At 47.0% G+C, this 27,367-nt stretch overlaps 1 protein-coding gene across 1 annotated transcript in view; it reads left to right on the forward strand.

The window, feature by feature from the left end:
• Nucleotides 1–2,052: 2,052 nt before the first annotated feature.
• The window catches only part of LOC144767508 (sulfotransferase 2B1-like), a 465,586-nt gene continuing 440,271 nt past the window's right edge, over nucleotides 2,053–27,367 (forward strand). The window contains exon 1 of the mRNA XM_078650925.1: nucleotides 2,053–2,237. The gene's annotated coding sequence lies outside the window, so the exon portion shown is untranslated. The remainder of the gene's footprint in view (nucleotides 2,238–27,367) is intronic.

Here is a 27,367-nt window from a genome sequence, read left to right on the forward strand (position 1 = left end):
CGCCCCATGCCGGGTCACGTGACCCTAGGGCTCACGGCCTTGTATTCAGGGTGAAGATTGGTCACGGAGAAAAATGGCGCAGGCAGTATTTTTGGGTGAAGACAACACTGCTTTCAGCATAACGCAGAGCCATCACACGAGCAACCCAGAAGAGAATATCTATAGCGCCCACACCTTTACGCCTTGCTCATGACTGCCTGAGCACTTTTTAACGTGCTTGACTGTGAAATCTACCCCCACGAGAGCAGCCATACCAGGTTATTTAAATAGCAGCTGTGACTGCCAGCCAAATCAATTAATTAAACGTGGAAAGATAAACGGCTGAGTCGCTGTCCAGAGATTTGACCATGTGACCTGGAGGTTAACCCCAGATCTCTCCACAGTATATTCACCCCGCTGCATTATCTTGTAGTCTACATTTTATGTCTTATGTGCCGGTGTTATGTTGCTGCTTGTGGTATATGCCCTAACTACTACTAAACTCAGGGCTTTTAGTGGGCCGGGTCTGTCTGGGACTGAGCACTGGCAGTAATTTTTAGGGGGCCTCCAAACGGGTCTCTATCGGGCTCTATTTTTGGGCCTCGCAGAGATAGTCCGTTTTCTTTTTTTTTTTCTTGGACTTGAGTGAGAGCATGCACATCGATGTGCGCATGCTCATTTTGCTCACTACTGAGTAGTGGAGGTCAAGGCATGACATCATGCCAGGTGAACCACGTTGTAAGAGGACTCTGAGGCATGTTTTGAAGGGGGTGGTGGCTTCGTTAAAACTCACCCCTGTGAAGTTGCGTTGCCTTCTGGGAGCAGTGCTTCTAGTACACTCAGCCTCACGTGAAGCCACCCTATACAGGACGTGTCTGCTTGGGCATTTCCCAGGATGACGACACCGGTCTTGGGGAGGGTATATGATGTTATTCATACATAGCCTTGCTGTAATAAGGAGGGGAGAGAGCGAGCCTAAGTGGGGAATTCCAAATCTGATGACCCTCTGAGGAGTCCTAGAGCTGACGGCTTATCAGAGCAAGGGGTACAGCTACACTAGTTACCTTTATTTAGACCCGCCCCTGCTTGGATAGGCCACACCCCTTTAAGAGGTTTGCTCCGCCCCTTTTAGAGCACCCCCAGTTTTTTTCCCCACTTAAAGCCCTGGCTTGTTGTGATGAAAACCATGTTCCTGAAGACTCCGGTATCGGTGTTATTACTACATTTCACAATCAGACCACAAGAGCACATCTGGCAAGTGTGAGTTGCTGCTTGCAGTCGAAATTCATGTTCTGGCGAATTAAGTGTTCTATGTTTTTTAGTACACAAAATTCTTGCACTAATAAATAGCACTGAACACAGAGGTACTCTAAATTGCGTAATTATGCATAATCTCAATGAATTCTTAGGTAATTCCCCTACACTAAATTACGTGAGTTACACTCATCCCTACACTTGATCTGTCATATCCACCAACCAGTTAATGCACTATGACCTACGTTTCATGCTATTAGAAAGTAATCCTCTGAAATCCTGAAATGCTGCAGTAACTCATTTAATACACCTTTATCAACATTTTTACTGAATTCCTCTGTAAATCCCTACCTTGAAACATGTCTTTTTCTCCTTGTACCTCAGTTCCAGGGCCGGCTTTAGCGCTGGTGGTGCCCAGTGCGACAATAGTTTTTTGGGGCCCCACAGCCCATGACCGCCTCCTCGGATTCTCTCACTACCAGAGGGCAAAAGTGCCCCTCGTCTCTCCAATAGGTTATTGCTAAACACAGTGCCCCACCCCTTTGAGGTCAGCGCAACCCTCACAGGTCAGCACCCAGTACGGCTGCATCGGTGGCAGTGACCTAAAGCCAGCCCTGCTCAGTTATTACCTGCTGAACTTGAGAGCGCCATCGAATGGCCAAGCACCAATTTTAAGCACTATTTGTAGAACGTGACAAGCATATTTCCGTGGAATGCTGGAGGCATCGTGGCAGGAATGTGCGCGCAGAACTAGATAAGGTTTTGTTTGGACTTGTCTGTCTGCTCGTGTGAGGTGCTGTGGTGTTGCTGGGTGTTTCCAAAAGTTACAGCTTCGAAGGATTCCTGGAAGGGAGCGTGACAGTCGACCCCATGATCCATAGACGCTTACCGCTGTCCCTGTCCCCAAAGCAGCAGTGCGGGACAGTAGGTGACAACAAAGGAAACATTGGCTGAGCCAGACTCCAGATACTGAGGTTTGGAATGACAGCTGAGGAGTGAAACAGGTAGGTAAATCAATGTAAACTTTAACGGGAGTAAAAAAAATGCATTATTTGTTCCTCGTGTGTTCTTCTTCAGATTCCCGGCCTCTACCCCTCGCTCACCCCTCCCCTTCCCCTTCCCCCGCCCCACCGCTTCTAAGCTGTCATTCTGTCATTTGCGGGAGCGGAGAACAGAAATACTTGTTAAATGTACGTGGAGCACAACATGAAAAGCTGCGAAGAGCATGCAAGTGTTTTCACTCTGGGAAGTATTTAATTATATTTATGGAAGTGTGAACATGTAAAGTTTTGCGATTGTGCACATTAAATTTGATTGAGGCTGTAATAAACACATTGTTCCAAGGGTCGGATTACTAGTGTAGGGCCAGGGCTGTCAGGAAGTTTAGAATGGCAGGGAATGGGCGTGGAGACAGAGGAGGCGAACTCGGTTGCCGTCAGACAATAGGTATGTGTGGTTTAACCGCTCTGTTGGTTTGCAGCATCCTGCAAGGTCCTAAGTGAGAACATTGATTAGTACATTTGGACCAAAGGAGCCAGGTGGCTGGAACACAACTCCTAACAACGCTTGTATTTAGTAAAGACAGCATTAATGCTAGATGGTTGGTGAAGGGTCTGGACATGGGAACAGGGAATGGACCCAGATGGTTGTCTTTTAAAAGTGCTTGAGATTCTCCAGTTTCTACAAATGTTGGGTGGATTGAGAGAAGAGGTAACACTGAAGAGTTGGGGTTTCAGCGCCGAGACCCCCAAGGGTATTTATGTGCTCTACAAATTGCTAAAATAAATAAATATAAATAAGGGTGGGAGTGCTAGGTACAAATAACACAGACGAAACGTTAAATATGTCAGAAAAATCGGTGGAGGACCACACATGCTGTAGGAAATCGGGGGTCAAATTTACGAGTCGGTTTGCGTCGTGTTTGCAACACGCAATGTGGAATAAGCGCAGTGTAAACCCAAAATGCTATTTATGAGGTCATGCAAGGCAGCGTTGAGCGCCAGTGATTGGCTCCATAAATATGGAGCAAAGCAAAGCGGAACAAAGAGCTGCGTTGCCTTACTCTGCGCAAGGGTGGCGTTCCTTGGGCATTATGTGGGTGATCCAATGCTACTCCCATAGTTCTTGATGCATTGCCAGAATTACCAAAACTGGTAAACCTGGGAATGTACCAAAAAGATATGCCTTCCCAGGAGAATATCTTTATTTCTACTCCTTACTTCCTTTTTCTATGTGTGCTGCATTCTTCAGCACACATAGAGAAATATGCCTCTCAGGATTGTTGTTGTGCAAGGAAGTGTCCCTTCATGCACAAAACCAATCCTACATGAAACACAGACACCCTTGCACCATGGTGAAAGGGTGTCAGTTTTGGTGCTAGGCTGCCGAAAAGGGCACCAGCACAGCAGAAAAGGCAGGAATGCACCATATTGCCTTAAATACAGTGCATTCCTGCCCTTTCCCTGCCCAGCTGTGCAGCACAGCACGGTGGCTTGCTGCACTGCACTGCATGACATTCTCGTTATTAGGCCCCATGATAGGCACCTAAAGGGATGGGAAACTTATCAACATGGATCAAAACACTTACCAACTTTGTTATGGTATATTGAAGGTCCTAATAATGTTAAAAAAATCCAGGAAAGTTGGAGGCAGTATTTCTTTTTTCTCCTCTTGCGTTACTAATGATAATACAGTACGGATAAATACCTAGTCCTGGGCGATCTAAATTTACACCTAGACACCCCCACGGACAAGGCAGCAAGTGATCTTTGTCTGACTATGGCAAGCCTGCAGTTCGAACAGAAGGTACAACACCCTACCCACAAGATGGGCCACCTTCTTGATCCACTTTTCGCAAATTGGAACCAGGTGGACGCTCAGACTCCCATCCCTATCCCATGGTCTGACCACCATCTTATTCCTTTCACCATTGGGACACAGGGACCTGGTCGGGCTGACCCTCCCGCTGACAAACATCCTAGGCGAAGATGGGCGGCGTTCTCCCAAGCTCTTTTTAATCAGGCGCTAACTGCGAAGGATCATCCCGGTGGTGTGGGGGTGGAAGAAATTAATTCCAGCCTAGACCAACGCATCACGGAGGCCCTGGACCTGGTGGCTCCACTTGGTGCGGCCAAAATGGGGGGTAGAGTTATGAGATCAGCTCCTTGGTTCAATGAGGACATGCGGGTGGCTAAAGCAGCTTGCAAACGCGCGGAGAGGCAATGGAGGATTGCCTATTCAACTCCCTCCAAAGCAGAATACATAGACTGCAGGCGTAACTACCATAAGCTGCTTAGAAAGGGTAAATCAATGTACTTCTGCACCAAGATTGCAGAAGCTGAACAGTCCACCAAGGAACTCTTCTCTATTTATAAATCCATTGCAATAGGGAAGCCCGCTGTGATGCCCACGAAACTCTGCACTGCGGAGGGCTGCGACCGTATTGCAGAATTCTTTGCTAACAAAGTTACCAACATCTATAACTCCTTTCCTCAGCGGGCAAACAACAACAGCCCCCCACACTGGGAGGTTACTAAAACCAAAGGAGAACGACAGCTTATCTCCTTCGCCACCCCCCCGACTGAAGAACTAATCCGTATTTGCGGGTCGATAAAATCGGGTTCCCCAAGAGACCCGACGACTCCCAGTCGACTCAAGGGTAGCCTGCAAATACTTGAACCCCATGTCCGCCACTTACTAGACACCTCCTTTAAATCCCAGAGTGTCCCCAAAGCCTGGAAGCAAGCAATTGTACTACCCCTACAGAAAAAAGCCAATGTTAATTTTGATAAACTTGACAACCTTCGCCCTATCTCCCTCCTGCCCTATATGGCTAAAGTGGCGGAAAAAATAGCCAACATTCAACTCATGCAGTACGTGGAGGAGGCTTCGCTGCTCCACGACTCGCAATTTGGCTTCCGCCCCCGTCACTCGACGGAATCGGCACTTCTTGTGGCGGTTGAGGCACTGCGACAGGGCGTGGATGAGGGCCAAACCATGGCTCTGATCTTGCTTGACCTAAGCGCAGCATTCGACACTGTAGCACATTCCACCTTGCTACAGTGTCTGAATGGAGGAGGGGTTACAGGCGCTGCGCTGGGCTGGATCAGGTCCTTCCTGTCTGACAGGTGTTTCCAGGTCAGGCTGGGTGAATGCTATTCGAGGGAGATTGAGTTGGGCCAGGGCGTGCCTCAGGGTTCGTCCCTGAGCCCAACCCTATTTAATATCTACGTCTCCCCCCTAGCGGCCATCGTGGAGAGACACGGTCTCCGCCTGGTGTCCTACGCCGACGACACGCAGTTGGTCGTCTCCCTATCGCGTGCACCCGGTCTTGCAGCGGACATCTTCAAGAATTGCATGCAAGATCTTGCAACGTGGATGTCCGCAAACTGTTTAAAACTGAACGGTAGCAAGACCGAGGTGCTCGTGGTGGGAGGAGGGCCTTCTGCTTGGTCGTTGGCGTGGTGGCCGCCCTGCCTGGGCGAGGTCCCTGTTCCTTGTCAGGAGGCCAGGAACCTCGGCGTGTGGCTGGACAGAGATCTGGCCTTTGGTCCCCAGGTTAGCCGGGTGACGGGGATGTGCTTCGGTGTCCTAAGAGCCTTAAGGAAAGTCTTAGATCTGCTTCCCATTTCTGCTCGAAGGACGCTGGTGCACGCCCTGGTCACCTCGCGACTTGACTATGGGAATCTGCTCTATCTGGGGGCCACGAAAAAGGTCATGGGCCGCCTTCAAGTGCTTCAGAACGCCGCGGCACGGCTTGTCCTCAGGCTTCCCAGGAGGTCACCCTCCATCCCTGCTCTTCAAGCCCTTCACTGGCTTCCTATGGAGAAGAGGGTTGAGTTTAAAGCCCTCTCCACATGCCATCGCATTTTGAGCGGTAAAGCCCCCGAACCGCTTCAGAATCTGGTGACCCACTACGAGCCTACTCGTAAGTTACGGTCTTCTCAGACCGGACTGCTGATGGTACCCAGGGTAAGGAAGGCCCGCATGGGAGGGAGATCTTTTAGATATCTCGCTCCCAGATGTTGGAATGTTCTGCCTCCAGAACTACGTCTTGAACCATCTGAAACCCTGTTCAGGAAAAAGCTTAAGACTCACCTTTTCAGCAGGTAGCCTTTAATGGGATGGAGGGCGGCCACTTTTCACTTACTACAGCGCGGGGACACGCCAGTGGCGTCACCAGGCGCTTTACAAATGCCCAAATAAATAAATAAATAAATAAATAAATAAATATTTAGTTAATATGTAGATACCTCAACATGCACTCAGCCTTTCATGCACGTTATTTGACACTACATGGATTTCTAAGTGGGGAGCATTTCACACTAGTTAACACATATGTTCCCAATGTAGATACACCTCAATTGACAATATGATTTTAGTTTAAGCTAGGAATGACCCTCACATCACATTTTGAGGAGGCAATTGTAATATCAAGATGGTAGTACCAATATATGGCCATGGATGGGTCGACCCAGACTTGAGGCACAACCTGGAACCTACTCATGCCCTGAATTCTACTATTGATCAAAATCTCTATTGGACATATGGACACATAGGCAAGGCTACATTTTATTTGTCAGTCTGTGGCAGTGTCACCCATAGACTACTGGCTCCTAGCTAGAGACATGGACTACAGAGGGTGTATTTATTGATTTACCCACTCTGATCATTCCCAAGTGACTACGATAAGGACACTGTCTGGGATGGGAAGTGATTAGGGGAATTGTGATTTCTGTCCATGGCAGTATTAGAAAAGGTGTTTAAGCCAAAGATACACCAGGCTACAGTACACCTCAACTACCCTTCCTGTTACCTCCAGTAAGTCCTATACAGCAGGATTGGTGTGTGGTTGTCAGAGGCCATGCCCCCTGTCTCCACCACTCAGCAAACACTCAACTAGTAGGGGGAAGTAGTCCCCTTGGCTATTGAGGGTCCTTGAGGACCAACTGCCCCTCCTGTTACCTCCAATAAGTCCCACACAGTGGGTTTGCTGAGATATTTTCTGTGGCCTTGCCCCCTTTGTCCAGCACTTTGCAAACACGCCTTGTGGCACACTGTTAGTTAGAGGATGAAGTTCCCTTGGCACTTGAGGGTCTTTGGGGGCCAACTACCCCACCTGTTACAACCAGTAAGACCCACACAACTGGATTGCTGAGAGGTCATCAGAGGCCACGAATCCTTTATCCGCCACTCTGCAAACGCGCCTACTGGTGCATTACTGTTAGGAGAAAGAAGTCCACTTTTGTCCTGAGGCACTTAGGAGTAAAGTGGAATTTATTCCCAACCAAGTAGTGTGCCAGGTGGAATGTTTGCAGGGTGGTAGAGAAGGGGGTCATGGCCTCCCAAAAAGTACCTGTGTGGAATTTAGTGGAGGTATCAGGAGGGCTTGTTGGTCCCCAAGCACCCTTGAGGACCAAGGGGACTTCACCCCGAACCAGCAGTGCCCCAGGAGGCACGTTTGCACAGTGGTGGAGAAAACGGGTTGAGCCTCCAGCAAGTCACCAGGCTTTTTTGTTTGTTTTCTTTTTGGAGGGAAGGCAGCTTCATAGCCTCCCTTCCCTGGGACAATTCCAACCCCAGACACCCCACCCCCCAGGGCCAGACATTTGTAAAATGGGGAGGGGGCCTATGACATTTCTTTATTTTTTTAAATTGTAAAACAGGAGAGGGGAGCCGCACTGCCTCCTTCCCCAGGACAATTTTGGCCCCGGGAACCCATTCCCTTGGTGCCTGGCCTTTTAAAACAAATCTATTTAATTCTAAGGGAGGGGGGCCATGGGCCCCCCCTTCCCCAGGCCGATTTGAGCTCTGGGGATCCCATCCCAATTGCCCTCTGCTTTCTTTCTATGTGTCCCGGGGAAATCCTTATTCCTCCTCTAGTACACTGGTGTGCTGGGCTCCCCAGCGTAGATTGTATCGATGACAAAGACCCACCTGACTCTGGTTCTTGGTCTTTCATGCCATCTGATTCCTAGGCCCTGGCCCATTCAATTCTGCCTATTCCCTTATGTGCATTCCTGAGTAACACTCTGCTATCGCATCCCACCCTGGTTTCTAGTTCCTTATTCCACCCTGTTATCTGGGGCTCCCGGGCAGCACTCCACCACCTCTTTATTTCCCGTTTGGCCTGGATAAAAGTCAGGTCCTGGAATCTGTCAGTAACCCTCATTTTGGAAGAGTGGGAAAACAGACAAAGGAGGCAGTAAACCGGTGCACAGGGGACCACCCTTTCAGTTACTTTTGCCACTTCAGAAGTGACCTCCTGACAATAAAAGTGTAATATTGGGCAATCCCAGAACATATGTAGCATTGGACAGCTAGCCGAGTAAAAACAAAAAAGAAAGAGATCACCCCAAAAATATCAGAGAGAGACTTCAGCAAGGTAGAAGGGGACTGAAGAATGGCCATAGATGTGTCACTACATGTAATTGACTACTGGATGTGACCTGTAGTGGGGAACGGGAGGGTGGTGTTCTTATGGGGATGTTCACTTTAGAGATAATAAAAGAGACTCACATTGCAACATGAAACAAATATAGTGATAGAAAGAAGAAGAAGTGTAATACTCATGCAACCAAAACACAATAACATTTGTTTAAAAACAAAAAATAAGCACCATTTTCATTGGTGGTGAGTCGTATCAAGCTGACAGCCTGACGTTTTGATTGTAGTGGTATTTAGACAGCTAAAAACTGAGCTCCTTGTCAGTGGGAACAAGTGTCTATTTGTCCTCAAATAGGTGAATGTAGTGGAAATTGGTAAGAATAGGTTCCAAATGTATACAGAGATGAATATATACGCACATGTATACAGATGTGCAACTAAATTATTTACCCTCTTCATTGTACTAATAAATGTATGAATCAGAGTGTTTTGGCAAACTGATACAAATAACATGATTTATTGTGGCACATGTATTTTCATTAGCTGAAGTTCTACTGAAAAAAAGTTTCAGCTGCAACTTGGTGTCTGCCAGTGGTGTCATTAACTTTTTATCATGTTTAGCAGTGTCTTTCAGTTACACTTGATAAGGTCCACTTATTTCTGGGTTAGTCAAATAGGAAGGTTCAGTGATTTAAAAGATCGCATTAAAGCAAAGCCCACGCAAAGTTCTATTCTTCCTAGGCAGACATATTAGTACCCTTAAATTACATAAAACCTTTTATTAGCAATGATTAGTAATGGCATGTGTAGGACTTGGCCTTTTTGGCTAAAGTTCCCTAAACTTTTTGCTTTCCTCCTAGACCGTTTTCATGACATAGAATTGCCAATTTAGATGCTTTAGGTACTTTGCCACTGCTGATCAGTGTCAAAGTACAAGTGTTCCCATTGTAAAATGTAATGGTAATTGGTTGGCCATGATTGGTATGTTTGCCTTACTAGTAAAGTCCCAAGTGATGTGCACTCTGTGTGCCAGGGCTAGTAATGCAAGGTGCACAAAGGGAACTCAGGCCTGCAGTGTAGGGCCTGCTTGCGGAATGCTAAGTTAGCATGTTGTCCTGACAAGTGCAACCACTTGTCAGGCCTGACTTCCAGGCCTGACTTTCCCTTTTGCATACACATTGGACAGCCCTGTGGTAGGTCGCGGGTAATCCCTGGGCAGGGTGCAGTGTAGGTTAAAGGCAGGACATATCCTAAGGTGCGTGTTATGTTCTGACAGTGAAAAACACTTCATTACATGTTTCACTGCTGAAAGGCTATCCTACCCATAGGACAGAATGGCGGAGGCTGGGTGTTGTGTTTGTTAGCCTAGTTTCCTGTAAGTCTATAATGGAGAGGTGAAGTTTAGTATATATGAACTCTCAGTGTCATAAAACATCTTTCTGTGAAGGTGGTTTTGTCACTGTAAGTACAGAAACCACTCTTTTAGAAAGTGGCTGAGTTTTGTGCTCTAGGCATTTCTGTGTGTCTCTACTGAAATGAGGATTGTCTGTCTGGATCTGAAAGTTGAGAAGAGCTGGGAGAGGTCTTGACCCAGGGAGGGGTTGAGATGGCACCAGGCTGCCCTTGCATCTGGAGAGTAGGGGAAGGAGTAGCCCGGGAGGTGAAAAGGCCTGGGCTAATGCTATAAACCAATTTACCCATCTCCTGCTGAGTGATTACGGATCCAGACCCCTAGTATCAAAGGGAGAGAGGAGACACTGGGAGGGAGACACTCATAACTGATTTAGGGAGAGGTCAGGCACCCCTGAGCACAAACAAACTTCAAAGACATTAAGGGTTATAACTATGAGAGCTGAAACCCCTGAATGTTGGAATGAAACAGAAATGGATTGAGACTGAAAAGGCTTGGGCCCATTCTGTGGTCAAGAGGAACCTCTGCTAAAGAAAGCACAACTGAAGAGATGGCTGTGGAAAGATCAATCCTTGCTACGTAAGCTGGTGCTGTTCTGCAGTTTGCTGTTCTAATGAAGGGAGAGGCTGTAGGGACTGTGCTTGGAGGCCTCGGGTCCCCCTGCTTGAAGAAGACTATGCTTTGTGCTCTGTCTTGTAACCCCAAAGGCCCGAGGTGAACTGGCTTCATGTTTGGAAATACAGGATCATAAAATGCGATGTGCACGTACTTTTGCAGCGTGAGACTCTCAGAAGTTGTGCCTTGTGATCTTGGGCACGCAGCAGTATGCTGAGTCCCGGACACACAGAGTGCGTGTCGTGGTGCAGCCAGGGCATTGGTGAGGAGTGCCAGGACATCATGTGCACCAAAAGAAGAAGTGAGTTTCGGACGCGCAGAGTGTGTGTCGTGGTTCAGCCTGGGTGTTGGTGAGGAGTGCCCAGTAATCGTGTACACCGGGAGAAGAGGTGAGACTTGGACGCGCAGAGTGCGTGTCGCGGTGTAGCCAGGACGTTGGTGAGGGGCGCCTGGACATCTGTGCACCGAAAGAAGAAGTGAGTCTCAGACACGCAGAGTGTGTGTGGTTGTGCAGTCAGGGTGTTGGTGAGGAGTGCCTGGTCATCGTGTGCACCAGGAGAAGAGTTGAGTCTCGGAGGCGCGGAGTGCGTGTTGTGGTGCAGCCAGAGCATTGGTGAGGAGCGCCTGGTCATTGTGTGCATCAGGAGAAGAGGAGAGACTCAGACGCACAGGTTGCATATCGAGGTGCAAGCAGAGGCACTGGTGAAGAGCGTCGTGTCATCGTGAGCACGAGACAAGAGGCGAGTCTCGGACATGCAGTGTGCATGTCGAGGTGCACCCTGAGGCGCTGGTGAAGTGTGCTTGGGTAGGGTATGCACCAATAGATAATCTTGTGGTTTGAGTTTTACATAAGTATTTATCACAGCACAAGAATGTAGCGGTTTTGCCCCTGTATTTTTGTCTTCTAAAAGAGATAATTCCTTTGTAGCGCCATTACTCACCGTATTGAGCACCACCTCTCCATATTACTGTCCCATGCCTCTTGGATGTCTAGTGCCACCAGAGCTGATTTTAGATGTTCGCCCCATGAGTACGAGGTTTTATTATCAAACTGGGCCTTTATTTCTGTCCAGCATAGATTGTACAAGGTGCCGGGTTCCGTGGAGCGCAGTTTCCAGCATAGTTTCACAAAAACAGATTGTCTCTGGAATTTCTGGGGTTGGAGTCCGAATTCCAGGTGGATCTGTGCTGGTGACACTGCCTTGGGAAGGTTAAAAACAGCTTTATACACTTTTTTCTGTAGCTCATTTAAAATTCCAAATTCCCGGCCATGCCATATTTCTAATCCATATGCCTGCGCTGGAAGTAAATGTGCTGCCATTGTTTTTAAAAGATGGCTGTATGAAGGGCAACTCAGTTTCGATTACAGCTGTTTGTATGCAAAGGTCAGAGTTTGAGCCTTTCCTCTTATTGCACATTTTTGAACAGTAAAGGACATGCATCACCCTAAATTAATGCCCAAATACTTACGTGCAAACTTCCTCTATTTGTTTGCCCTTTGCGAACCACCTGAATTTTTTTGGGTCTTGGGCCCACTAATCGCACCACCTTTGTTTTTTTCCTGTTTATTTCCAGCCCTTGATGGTCAAAGTAATTTGTCAGATGGTCAATGACTCTTTGTAGACCAATTGGGGTTTGACTCAAGACTACTATGTCATCTGCGTATTGCAGACACTGTATGTGGTCTTCTGCCAATTTTGGAGGATGGCCGTTTATTTTTACCAAATGGATGTGCAGGTCAGCGAGGTACAGATTAAAAAGGCTTAGGGCTAAGACACAGCCCTGTTTCAGACCATTATTTATATCAATCTTAGATGATACTATCCTGCCATCTCCCAGCTTCACCCGGGCCCAGGTTTCGCTATGGAGGGCTCTTATGGAGTTAATTAGTTGTTGTGGTACACCCCATCCTTTCAATTTTGTCCAAAGTCAATCACGTGGGACTTTGTCGACAACCGATTTTAAAACGATATAACATGCAAATAGACCTGATTTCTTTAAAATTGCTTTGTCCGTAAGGATTGCTAATGCTGCCAAGTTGGTACTTGTCCCCATTCCTTGCCTAAACCGGTTTGATATTGGGAATTTTACCGTTGATCCATATTGGGGGCACTGTAATGGAGCACCTAAACTGTTGTATTGCACTTTGCATTATTGCTGCTATCGAACTATCGAACTGTCATATGACGCCTGACCTCATTTTGCCTGACGAACTACATGCTTGGTGCGCTACGCACTGCGTTATTTTTCCCTTGCAGATTACCAGATTGTAATGTGGGGCATTGCATTAATTCTTCATTGCACAATATCTGATTATAAAGTGGTGCAGTGCATTATTTCTTCATTGCACAGTACCGGATTGTAGTGTGACGCATTGCTTTGTTTCTTCCTGGTACAGGGCATGCGGGTAGTGATACGCATTGCATTATTCCTTCTATTACAAAGTACATGACTGTAACACTACGTATTGCATTGTTTCTCTGTTGCACAGTACAAGAGAATATCGTAACACATTGCCGTATTTGTTTTCTTTTGCAACATGTGTGATTCTAGCAATACGACTGGCCTAACCTTTTGGAAACGGTTAGAAGTGAGCTAAACTGTTGGTTGAGATTAGAACCTACCAACCCACTGGAAAGAATACTACCCATTCTTGTATGTTGATTTTGTATTGTGTGGTCATATCATCTAAACTCTGATATAAAGTTTATACTCATTTTATAAAAACTTGTGTCGAGTCTATTTGTGGTAACATCATTGAGTTACTGTGAGCGTGGTTGCACATACTGTACACTCGTGCCTTGGAGATAAGCCTGCCTGCTCGTGCTAAGCTACAAAGGGGGTGAGCGGGGCTATCTCAGATGTTGTCCTTACTTAGCCTAATGTTGAAGCGATGGGTAGGGGACTCCCGCCTCCAGTATTTGGTGGTGGCGGTAAGCGATAAGGACCCCCACTTCCAAAAGCATAATTGTGGTATCAAGCTGTATATACAAAAATACGTTATTTTACTATGCCATAATTGGTTAAAAAAGAAATGGATGGTAACTGGTCAACTGAAATTTCTATCAGGAAACAAGTCCCACTTGTTAACCAACTGACGCTGGTGCCTGCCGGGTTCCTTGCTCAGCTAAGGATGCCCCTGTACACTTTTCACCAGAAGGGCTAGATACTATATGGGAACTGAGAAGGTGCGGGAATCCCCCGGTGCCAGGTCCGTCCTCGCCTTCAACACCAGACAGCAGGCCAGTGTGGAGAAAGTTCTGGGAGGGCACACACATGGTACTACCCAAGAAGGCCTTGCACGAGACAGGGCACCACCATGTCCAAAGCAGGGGGCTCTCATTGTGCCATCTGAGGGAAATGGAAGGGAGTGGTCTTCCACGGCATGCTGCCCCATTGCCCTGAGTGACAAGACACATCTGCTAAGGGGAAATGGAGGCTGCTTGCAGCCAGCTACATAAAATGAAAAAAAACACAGGCAGCTACTCCGCCTCGGACATTCATGATGGCTTGCCTACTCACTTGATTTATTGCGAGTGGAGCAGATGGCAGTACCTTTTATTTTTTAATTCTGAAATACGGCAATTTCAAAAGAAACATATTTGTCTGTTGGATGCCCAATCTAGTGTATCTTTTAAAACATGATTTATTGTGATTTGAATGTTTATCTGCATTATGTCTTTTATTATTACTATGTGTCCCTGTGTGCTTATACCTATATGGCCTACTGAACCTCTCTTTCTCTCTTTCTCACACACTATTAATACCCCTCTGCCTACTAATCATTCAGCACTTCGTGCACAAACTACATACCCCTTTCTATCATAATTTCTGTCTATTCTCTGCAGCTCTTAACCCCATCCATTGACCATGCCACATAATTCCACTACACAAATATACTACACAATGCCACCACACACAATTCCATAACCAACAATTCCAATACAATCCACATAATTCCACTGCACACTACATACAAGTCAAACAAAAACATAGGGGTAAAAGTCATTATTAACAACTCCAATAGCTTTAGCTCTCGCAAATGCAAGACCTATTACATTGCATATGCTTTTTTTGTCACCGAAATGTGAAGCTATCCACACAGTTTCATGACACACAAGTCTACTCCACATATTTGCAATCCACACCAGATAATTTGACACCAAACCACATAATACAACTCAACAACACAATTACACAAAACACCACAGACAACTAATCCACACCACACAATTCCACATCGTTCCAAGAAATTCAACAGCACACCATATAACTAAACTCCACTACATACCACTCCACAACACAAATTATAGGCATACAATTGTTTCTGTTGCATAAGTAGCAGATTACTTTTGACTTTAAAGTGGTTGTCTTTCGTTTTGTTGTATACCATGCCTGTTTGTAATATACTCTAAGATGTTATCGACCTATCTAATGCTCATCCACTGCCATTAGTTCCTTGGGCTTTGTAGTTGTAATCAGGGCCATTTTTAGGTGTTTTGCTGCCCTAGGCGAGAATTGAAAAAGGCCGCCCCCTCCCTTTTACTACTAATTATTCACAAGAGTAATATAACCCCTACCTACCCTCACACGTCAACCCCGGAAGCCAATGAAGGCCTAAACAACTACGCAAGCAAACGATCCACAGGTGTGTGTCACACACCTGCATCTGGCTGCCTACTGCACCTATAGCCGTATTAGAACAACATTGATTCCCATAACATCCCTCGGTTTGATTGACAGCAGAAATGTCTTACACAAGCTTTGAACGGGAAAGTCTTGCTTATATTGCAAAAAGTTTTTTAAAAGCACCCGCGCTCCTGCGAGGCCTACACAGATGCAGAATGGTTGCTCCCTATGGTGTAAGGTCTGATCAACCTCGCTCCTCCTACGGACCCCAGAGCACGGAAGAAGGGACGAGGTAGTGTCTCAACTACTCTTGGAAGCAGAGTCCCGCTGTGTGTGTTTTTAACCTCCTGGGCCATGACAGCCCCTGGCTGTTTGTTCCCGCTGGGAGGACCAGATAGACAGCCACCCGCTCCACAGAAAGGGGCAGTTAGGAGGGTGGATGGATGAGAGCTGGGTCCATTTTAGTCTGAAGGAGGTGCCACCGCTGGGAACCGTTCAGGGACACCCACATGACTGGGGCTGTTGGCATTGCAAATCAGTCCTTAAACTCCAGACAGTCGGAGACGCCCCATCCCGGTTTCCTTTCAACTCCCTCACAGGACATTTTCCCTTTCTCTTTGAAGAGGGCGTCCCCACCCCAATCCCAGTGGAAGGAAAAAAACCTACAGGCTGTATCCTGGTGAATGCAAAGTGATTTTAGACACTGACTACTCCCAGCCTGACCAGCCTGGTACCACCACAGCCTCTTAAGCTTACAAAATGAGACGTTACAACAGCTAATCGCCTCACATGTTCGCGCCTATCTTCTCACATTTAGATCAGACTGCAGATGCAATTTTGGCACCCCGCCCACCTGCCTAAGACATGCTCCTGCCGTTCTTTACACAGCTTTTAGGCCAGGAGTGTGAGAGCCACGGGGGTACAGACAGACCTCCTTGCAGGGGAGGAAGAGACTTGAAATAAAACAACTGTTCAACTTTCCTTTTTGCCCTTATCCCGTTGGTGTAAAGACAGGGCCGGCACCTCGACCAACAAGGGTGGCATTTCACAACAATTGCTATAGAGATAGGGAGCGAGCAGAGAGCGGCTGTAGGCTTTCCACGTCTCACTACAGATTCCATGTCAAGAAAGTGCGCCAAGAAAGGCCTCGCTCGTTAATATTTACAACGCATGCACCTCCCTCACACACAGTGAGGAGCAGCGAGAGAGAAACAGAGGGAATAAGAGAAAGAGGAAGAGAGACGGGTGACTGACAGCGTCAGAGAAGGAAAACTGGACATTATTTTGACCACTAAATGAATCCTACCATGTCCGTAATACACCGGCTGGCACCTAAAGTCTCTTACACCACGTGCAACAGAAGCAGGCTGCAGGATCGGCCAACCAGTCCTTGCCTTGATGCTCCTGACTCCTCCTCTCAGCTCCACAGCACTCCGAGTCTGCTGTGCGCCAAGAGGCTAATAGAAAGGTGACAGACCTGCCCCTCATAATTTCATTGGTCCAGTCTCTCTGGGGGCAGGCCAGCAACAAGAAGCAGGGCCGTCACAAGTAGCGCGTTCGCGCTATGAATGATTAACAGCCCTGATTATTATAGATTATATGAAAAATGATTTCCCCCTTTTGCCGCCCTCCCCCTTTTGCCGACCTAGGCGGCTGCCTAGTCTGGCCTAATGGTAGAAACGGCCCAGGTTGTAATTGCAGTTGCCCACCTCTTTTGCTAAACTGTGGCTTTCCCATAGTTATAAACCACTTGACCCCACACTACTCTAGCCAACAAAAATGAAGAAGACAACAAAGGTGAACGGTTCCTTCAAATACCACCTGCTGCCACTAGTACCCCAGCGCTCGCAATGCCAATTAATTCAGTTGTGTCCACAGCCACAGCCTTCCACCCTCCCGTACCTTTGTCCTCCCGGACCACACAACTTCTCACATCGTCCAAGGAGATTCAGTGGAAACAGGTTTGCCACAGTGCTCCTCAGCTTAAGATGGACCTCAGTTAACTTTCTACTCAGCTTCCTGACATTCACAACTTGGTTATACAGGGCCGGCACGAGCACACCTGGGGCCGCATTACACATGCAGTTCACTTTCCTTCACTGCACCGGGCGCACCTTTAAAAAAGTACGCCCATCGCCAGGAAGGAGAGTGCACTGCATTATGGTGAAAGCACTGTCCCCAGGGCAGCTGTGAACTCATGCTGCCCTGGGGCAGTGCATTTACGTGAAATATGGAATAGCTGAATTGAAGCCGCTCTGTGTTTCACTTTGCAGGCAGCAACCGTCCTGCAATTTTAAAGAAGAATTGAGGTACAGTCAATGACTGCACCTGCTTGCAAGCAAATGTCTGTGGGGTCCATGGGACCCCCTTTGCCCTCTGCAGAGGGCTGATCTCCCAAGGCGCACTGATAGGGCACCACCTTTGAGGTGGTGCAATGTCAGTGCGTCTTCTGTGGGCTTTTTGCCTCTGTTCCCGCAGATGCGAAGGGATTCCCTCATTTGCATAGGCACGCCCCCATACAAATGAGAGAATGCCCCCTTTAGGATAGTGCTGGCGCTTTATGTGTGCCAGCACTGTTGGTATTACAGAAGGGGCCGCAAAAGTGTCTGCGGTCCCTTCTGTTATACCAAGGTTCCCCAGGGGCAAGCAAAGCAGGCGCAAACGCCTGTTGCACGCCTGGGGCAATATATGTAATATGGCCCCTGATATATCTAGAATGCCAAGATGCAAGGTAACACCTCATAGAAGGTGGTGCCTTTACACTCAAGTACTAAATGTGTTTACTATAATGGTTTCCCTAAATAGCATTCTCTCAGGCCACATTTCAGTGCACTGCTATGGCATAAATGCATAGCTTTTTGTTGCTTTTGCCAGTGTGTTGGGATGAGAAAAACATGCATACACTCTGCCCAGGGTAGTCATACAGCAACAGGGAGGAGGCAATGCTGTAGAAGTTAAGAAATTAAACATGCTATTTGCAAGGAGGAGCCCTTAAACTCGAATACCATCATTACAATACTTCTGTGACCCTAGGTCAAAAATGTACGTTCGTGCAGTGCCTTCAGTCCCCTATGCCCTCATATGAAGGCAGTTGTAAACAGCACTGCATGAATAAAATACTGAATAGTTTCAGGACTCGTAGTTTGAGTTTCCTTCTTACAAGTTAGATTTATTTTTCTTCCACTCCCTGCTCTATAGATGAAAGGGTGTGCTGTATCGTCAATGTTCTACTGCTTACCGCCGACCTAGATTTTTGTGTGCAGTATTCTCGGCCCTGACTGGGGACTCTCTGCAATTGTAAACTTACTATTAACTCACAGGGGTATATTTAAAATGGGAGGGCACCACCAGAATGTCAAGTTTAGCGATGCTCTGGTGGCGCTATTCCCTTCTCCATATTTACAAAGTTGCTTTAAGACACTATTTGTGGCTTACCACCACCTCGTAAATATGGCCCCTTTACATGCATCACTTAGTGTGAAAGGTGCATGCTTTGACACTGGCCCAGATTAACAAAGATGTGTAAAACTGAGACAGCGCTAGAGCCGGCATTAGAATGATGAAACGAGGAGAAATACTTTTATTTCTCCTCGTTTTTGCTTTTTCTATGTGTGCTGCATTCTACAACACACATAGAAAGAGCAAAATACCATTAATAATTGTTTATATGCAGGAGGTGTCCCTCCTGCAAATAAACAATCATTTGATAATTATGATTTGTTACTCCCAGGTGTGTTGAATTCTGCAGCTCACATAGAAATAAGAAATTGCCATTATGGATTGTTTATGTGCAGAAAGGACACCTTCCTTCACATAAACAATCATTCCCTGCTACACAGGCACCCTTGCACTACTGTTTGAGGGTGCCAGCGTTGTCGCTAGGCAGCTAATTTTATCCCCAGTGGAAAGAAAACACAGGTGTGCATTCTTGTAAATATGTGGCATCCCTGTGTTCTGGAAATGAAGGAGTGCAGCGATGCCTAATTTGGCATAGCTCCACTCTCTTACATTTTATTGTAATTATGCCCTATTGTTCTTGAAAAAGAAAATGTTTAACTTACACAAAAGTGCCAGAAACCGGTCCTCGGAAGCTTGTTTCCGGTCCAGGGAAGGCATGGCTTGGCAGTTCGGGCTGGATTGTTCCCATGAGGCACAGGGTCAGACTGATTTGCATAAAGCCATGTCTGAACTGGGGTGGCAGAGTGGGCTAAAGAACGGTAAGGGATCAAACCCAGATCTTTTGACTGGGTGTGAGTGTTTGATTGGTTCAGATGCTCCGTCCATCACCACCCCCTTTTGCACCGCTTTTGGCCGCCATTAGTGTGGCAGGGTATGCTCAGACGTGAGTCCCTTGCTCACTTTGCCACTGGATTCAAGCAAGCCGGGCTGAAGACGGCTGTAATGCCGGAAACCGGTCCTCGGAAGCTTGTTTCCGGTCCAGGGAAGGCATGGCTTGGCAGTTCGGGCTGGACTGTTCCCATGAGGCACAAGGTCAGACTGATTTGCGTATAGCCATGTCTGACCTGGGGTGGCAGAGTGGGCTAAAGAACGGTGATGGATTAAACCCAGATCTTTTGACTGGGTGTGAGTGTTTGATTGGTTCAGATGCTCCGTCCATCACCACCCCCTTTTGCACCGCTTTTGGCCGCCATAAGTGTGGCAGGGTATGCTCAGACGTGAGTCCCTTGCTCACTTTGCCACTGGATTCAAGCAAGCCGGGCTGAAGACGGCTGTAATGCCAGAAACCGGTCCTCGGAAGCTTGTTTCCGGTCCAGGGAAGGCATGGCTTGGCAGTTCGGGCTGGACTGTTCCCATGAGGCACAGGGTCAGACTGATTTGCATTAGCCATGTCTGAACTGGGGTGGCAGAGTGGGCTAAAGAACGGTGATGAATTAAACCCAGATCTTTTGACTGGGTGTGAGTGTTTGATTGGTTCAGATGCTCCGTCCATCCCCACCCCCTTTTGCATCGCTTTTGGCCGCCATTAGTGTGGCAGGGTATGCTCAGACGTGAGTCCCTTGCTCACTTTGCCACTGGATTCAAGCAAGCCGGGCTGAAGACGGCTGTAATGCCAGGAACCGGTCCTCGGAAAATTGTTTCCGGTCCAGGGAAGGCATGGCTTGGCAGTTCGGGCTGGACTGTTCCCATGAGCACAGGGTCAGACTGATTTGCATATAGCCATGTCTGAACTGGGGTTGTAGAGTGGGCTAAAGAACGGTGATGGATTAAACCCAGATCTTTTGACTGGGTGTGAGTGTTTGATTGGTTCAGATGCTCCGTCCATTACCACCCCCTTTTGCACTGCTTTTGGCCGCCATAAGTGTGGCAGGGTATGCTCAGACGTGAGTCCCTTGCTCACTTTGCCACTGGATTCAAGCAAGCCGGGCTGAAGACGGCTGTAATGCCAGAAACCGGTCCTCGGAAGCTTGTTTCCAGTCCAGGGAAGGCATGGCTTGGCAGTTCGGGCTGGACTGTTCTCATGAGGCACAGGGTCAGACTGATTTACATATAGCCATGTCTGAACTGGGGTGGCAGAGTGGGCTAAAGAACGGTGATGGATTAAACCCAGATCTTTTGACTGGGTGTGAGTGTTTGATTGGTTCAGATGCTCTGTCCATCACCACCCCTTTTGCGCTGCTTTTGACCGCCATAAGTGTGGCAGGGTATGCTCAGACGTGAGTCCCTTGCTCACTTTGCCACTGGATTCAAGCAAGCTGGGCTGAAGACGGCTGTAATGCCAGAAACCGGTCCTCGGAAGCTTGTTTCCGGTCCAGGGAAGGCATGGCTTGGCAGTTCGGGCTGGACTGTTCCCATGAGGCACAGGGTCAGACTGATTTGCATATAGCCATGTCTGAACTGGGGTGGCAGAGTGGGCTAAAGAACGGAGATGGATTAAACCCAGATCTTTTGACTGGGTGTGAGTGTTTGATTGGTTCAGATGCTCCGTCCATCACCACCCCCTTTTGCACCGCTTTTGGCCGCCATAAGTGTGGCAGGGTATGCTCAGACGTGAGCCCCTTGCTCACTTTGCCACTGGATTCAAGCAAGCCGGGCTGAAGACGGCTGTAATGCCAGAAACCGGTCCTCGGAAGCTTGTTTCCGGTCCAGGGAAGGCATGACTTGGCAGTTCGGCCTGGACTGTTCCCACGAGGCACAGAGTCAGACTGATTTGCATTAGCCATGTCTGAACTGGGGTGGCAGAGTGGGCTAAAGAACGGTGATGGATTAAACCCAGATCTTTTGACTGGGTGTGAGTGTTTGATTGGTTCAGATGCTCCGTTTTTCGTCTTTGGGAGCGCGGTGCGCGTGTTCGGGGCGCTGCCTGCATGCTCGGGATGGCTAGCGCGCTAAGTTACCCAAGAGGTTTGTCCCGCCCGCTTGCGTTCCCTTATTTCCTGTTCCGGGTCACAAGTAACGTGTTCGGGTTGTGCAAGACATGTTCGGGAACTCATCTTCTCGTTCTCACTACAAAAGTGCGTGATCGCGCTAAATATCGCGCGAACCTACCCACGCAGTCGCGACGGGCGCAGCCATCTTGGATTTCACACTCTGGCTATGGTTTGGGCCTACTTTAGCATCTAGCTCATATCTCTTCAATCCTGGTCTTTTTAAATGCTCCGTCCATCACCACCCCCTTTTGCACCGCTTTTGGCTGCCATAAGTGTGGCAGGGTATACTCAGACGTGAGTCCCTTGCTCACTTTGCCACTGGATTCAAGCAAGCCGGGCTGAAGACGGCTGTAATGCCAGAAACCGGTCCTCGGAAGCTTGTTTCCGGTCCAGGGAAGGAATGGCTTGGCAGTTCGGGCTGGAATGTTCCCATGAGGCACAGGGTCAGACTGATTTGCATATAGCCATGTCTGAACTGGGGTGGCAGAGTGGGCTAAAGAACGGTGATGGATTAAACCCAGATCTTTTGACTGGGTGTGACTGTTTGATTGGTTCAGATGCTCTGTCCATCACCACCCCCTTTTGCACCACTAAAAAGCCCCAGCCTTGAGCGAGGCTTGTGCAGCTGTACGTTCAGATTTGGTGCATGCTGCTAGTGTGCTTGGTTTGGCGTGCACCAGTGCCTGGTCTTCAAGTTGGGGGAAGGGCAGGTGTGTTGTGTCATGCGCAATATAAACTGCACGAACGATGAACTGGGAGCATAATTTCATCTGCGCTACCCAGCAGTCTGCGCTTTCCAGTGTAGCCAAAGCTGCAAGGTTAGGTGAGTTGTTTGTGCATTATTTTACACACAACTGTTATCCTACAGGTGACAGAATAGAGCTTGGCCGTGGGACACCATCAATAAATTCCTGCACAGTGGCACCCGCAGGAAACTGCCCAGTAGCTGCCTGCCTCAGGAGCCCATACAAGGCCTTGCAGCGTAGTAACAAAATACGGGAAGCAGCTGAAGGTGGCCCGAAAGTGAAAACATTTCTTCCTGCCTGTAAGTGTATTAGTACCACACTCCTACCTGTCCCAGTACCATCTCGTCTACATCACACCCATCTTCTCCCTTCTGCAATGGACACTGTTGCAGCCACAAGCACCTTGAAGAACACCCCCCATCCCTGCCACTGTGACTGTGCCCCACCGCAACCTCCGACAGTGCCCCTCTCCACAATGGCCTTCTCCCACTATCCCAGTGCCCCTCTCTCCACAGTGCCTTTCTCACCTGTATCTCAGTGCCCCTCTGCTTACAGTCCCCTTCCCTTCTGCATCACAATGCCCTTCCCTGCAAATACACTCACTCACTCATGTTACAGTACCCCTTGGCTCCCTCCCTCACTCTCAGAGCACCTCTCCCCACCATCGCTTTGTATTAAAGCATGCACTGGGGCCTGAGTATCCATACATTGAGTTCTCACGTGAGACCGCGAAGCCCTTCTTAGTCTTGGCCACTTGAACCAGGACGGGTTCCCCATTACCCCTTAACCAGAGAGAGGATGCACAGGGAATTTCTCAGCTTTGACCTGGATAAAAATAGCATTGATTCAAAACGTGCTATCAGAGGGGCTAGGCTGTGTTGGGCGCTCTGTACCTCCCCCCACCCCCACAAGCCTGTTGAGATCTATCGCCCCACACCTTCTCATCACCTCCAAAGACCCATGTCCCGTAAAGCCCTGCAGCATACTTCCAGCCTTATATCCCTGTTGGAGAGAGATCAGAGGTTTTGTCTAGTTGAAGTTTTGACAGTAGCACGGGGGTAATGTAGAACATGTACCATGCATATGACAGAACTATATGTATGTGGATAGCTCAGTGGGTTTCTGTTTTTTGTCAAAGACATCCTTTTGCTACTCGCTGATCATAAATTACAATCATAATATAGCACAGGCGCAGACTCAGCTGAATTTTGTGCTTTATTAGTTAAAAAGTATGTGTGGAAGCCTGTCTGAATGGAGTTGAATGTCTGACCTCCTTTAAAAATCTGATCATGTAATAGAACTATTTGTGTGAAGCACGAGAGTGTGGTTATCCTTCAAGGCATAATCCCAATGGTATAACTGACCCTTTATTATGTTTTATCAGGAATACCTATTGTGACATAACAAAACATCTTTTTATGGCATAAAACTTAACACAGTTAAAGAATCGCTATTATGTGTCTTGGATAACACTGCTGTGCCTTGATGAGACAGGCCAAGAATGATAGACTCCTGTCACCTTTACATAATTAATGACTGTATATATAATAACGCAGAAGTGTACTCTTTGCTTTCTCTATCTCAGTATCTGCTTTTCTTCCACCCCTTCACACCTCCCTCCTTCACTTCTCTCCAATCTTACTTCACTTTCTGCCCTACATCTGCGTTTTCCACTTAATCACCACCTCACCTTATTAAATGCTTTTCATTGTTCACCTTTCCATCTTTCTCTTCCACTCTACTCTCACATGCTCCCTACTGTACGCTTTTCTTCCCTTGCCTTTCTCCTCTTTTCACTTTTACTTCTCATCACGTTCCACTCCAATCTAGCAATTCCAATCTCTGCTTTCCACATTTCTCTTCACATTGTCTACTGCATCTATCTTTGCCTTTAGACCTCTCCTTCTCCCTCACTCTACCTTTTGCTTTTTTCCTTCTTGCACATATGTTTATATCTAATTCAGGAATCTATGTTCTATCTCAGGGTCATACATTTAAATCTTGGTGTGGCCACTCAGGCTTTCATCTTTAGATAACATTAGTTCAATTGTGCTGGATAACAAATTTTTTAATTTGGTGTCAAGGCCCCCTCTAGTGAATATGTGCTTTACAAACATACATGGTGTGTTTCTCCATCCATCCCTTCATTTCTTCCTTTAACATTCTTTTCTTATTTACTCCTTCTTTCATCCATTTCTTATTTGGTTCCTTACTCCAGTGCTCCTCTTCCTGCCTGCATTTGTTACTGCCTTCTTTAATGTATTCCTTCCTTCATTCTTTTGTTTCTTTTAAACAGCACAGTGCAAGCACATTTTCTTTTGTTTGCAAAGCTGCCTCAAGTCCTCAAATGACCTTTCTCTAATTTGAGCTCGCTTTTAAGTTTTGTCATAGGCTTCCAATATGTGATATTATGTTATATTGATTTGTATAGCGCACTAATGACCCAGCAGGGTATTCAGGGATTTGGGCAGGTGTGTAGGTGTGAGGTGCCTGAGTGCTTTCGTGAAGACACAGCTCTTCATCTTCCTGTGGAACTCAATAAGGGAGGAGGTGACTCTGATGTGGTGAGGCTTGTGGATGTGGGTGGAGCCAATAAAGGGAAGTGTGTGGGGCCACTGGAGTGAGTGGGTGGAGCTGGGGAAGTGGGTGTGGCCTTGTTAAAGACTGTAAGCACCTGCACTTCATATTTTACAAATTAAGCACTGGCACTGAGTGGACCATGTTGGATTGATTCACACATTTGACTAGGGCATTTAATAGCTTGTTGATACATCCCCTGAGATCAAGGACCTCCAAAAGACACGGTTGGTTTTATCATTCGTGCATACAGGCATCTAAGATGCTGCGGTTTGCTTTGCATAGTTATCCGATGGACTATTCTGTTATCAAGCAAATAAGGAAACAATATAATGTAGCCTCCAGGAAAAAAGGTGCTTAGGGAAGAGGCTTGGTTGAATTTGGCTCAGGAAGCAAAGACCAAGGATATTAACTTGTTTTTCAGCATGATTATGACCCCTTTTTCTACAAAATGGTTTCGCTCCTGCAATAAAAATCGTTTGTCCCTCTCCAAGCATGGGTTGACCATTTTACAAACAACGTTGACCCACCTACAGTAATGATTCGGAGTATGGCCAATCGAAATCTATAAGACAAAGTATCAATAAAACTAATAGTAGGCCTCTTGTATTCATCTTGGAGAGGTCCACTTAACTCTGAAAAGTAGTGCCGGGGACACGGAGAACGACCGGTATAACACGGTTGTTACAACAAATTGCGCTGGATGGTGCTCTAAGCTAAGGAATAGTATGATTTACTATTCCAACACCTTCCCTACTGTTACGTAGGCTGGAGTTGGAATAGTAAATCATACTATTACTCAGTCAAGCGCCCTCCAGCACAAGCCGTTGTAACGACTTGCTTTATAATATACACAATGTAAAATACTGCGTTGTGAATGTATGCATTGCAATGTCATACATTTCAGGGGCACAGCTCCTAGGCCCGAGGAGGTGCTGGCTGATGCTTTTAGAGATATGAGCAAAGTATGGGGCCCCATTTAGACCCAAGTGCTTAATGCGGCGGCTGAAGGTATAATACCTTCCAAGTGGGCTGATTCCATCATGGTGCCCATTTTCAACAAGGGAGAAAGATCTGACCCAAAGTGCTCCATCTCCCTTATGAACTCCTCTGCGAAATTGTTGGGTGGGGTTCTTCTGGGGAGGTTAGAGCTGTGGGCCACCGATAACTCTTTTCTTTTGGTGGCCCATTATAGGTTCAAGGGAGGACAAGGGACAGTGAAGCAGTGTGTATATTCAGACCTGTTCATCTGGAAATACACAAACACTAAGCTAGGTTCTCTTTACTTGTCCTTTGCTGACTTCATCAGTGCATCTGATCTGGTCAACTATTCAGTTTTGTGGTGCACATTACTTTCACTTGGGGCCCCTGAGCATACTGTTTTTTTTATAACAGTTGTATGAGAATCTATCTGCTAAAGTCCAATATGGCTTCAATGGGGAGTGTTTTCAATCGTTCAAAATTAAAAGGAGAGTCAGACCGGGCTGTCCCTGGCCTCATTCTTATTCTTATTTTTATTCTTCCTTAATGCTTCCAATTTGGAAAAACAATCATTCGGCGTGATACGTAGGAGTCTCTCTGTGTCACGTAAGTGCTAGCCTCGAAGTGCACTAAGGGAAAGAAAAGAGGACGATTGATCACCCAACAAGAAAAACGTTCAAATGTAGTCCTGTGGACGATCGAAATCAGATAAACACCAGGACTACTAATGAGAGTTATTTGACCGCTTTCAAAACATCCAAGGTCACGACTGGACCACATTTCAAAGGGTCACTCCTAAATGCACACTGTGGTGTCCTGAAGAAGGTCTAATGGATTAACACAATCGAAGACCGAAACGTCGACTACATAGTCCATTTCTTTGTTTATGAATATTTGTATAGGTGACTGTTATATTTAGGAAAGATAGATGTTACCTGTTGTTTTATCCAGGATTGGACTTTTTTCAGATGAAATATAGGAAGAATTATCAAATTCCTTGTTCATTGGTAAAGCATTGCAATCAACTTATTATCCCACAGCTTTCCTATATTAATGATATGTCAAATCATTGTTTGGTTCCCTGCTTTTCATAAGATTGAGGTGAAGATCTCTTTTTTAGGTCTTAGGTTTGAAAACAGAGCCCTTGTCGAGGCCACAAAACCTACTGTTGTTACATTCTTGTTGAATGCCTTCGCAGAGGGCTTTCAAATGTACCTGTCCCTGTTGACCAATACCCGACATTGCTTCATTTTTAACAAGGTTGCTTTTTGGTAAAGTACATCTTGTTACCTTCCCTATTATGATCCAGTGGCAGAGGGACACAGTAGCATGGCCTTGTGATGGTATTTCGAAACAGATCAATCCACATTTTATCAGTAGCGGCTCCTGGAGGAAATGTT

The sequence above is a fragment of the Lissotriton helveticus genome, chromosome 7 (assembly GCF_964261635.1).
Source record: "Lissotriton helveticus chromosome 7, aLisHel1.1, whole genome shotgun sequence".
Taxonomy (NCBI): Eukaryota; Metazoa; Chordata; class Amphibia; order Caudata; family Salamandridae; genus Lissotriton; species Lissotriton helveticus.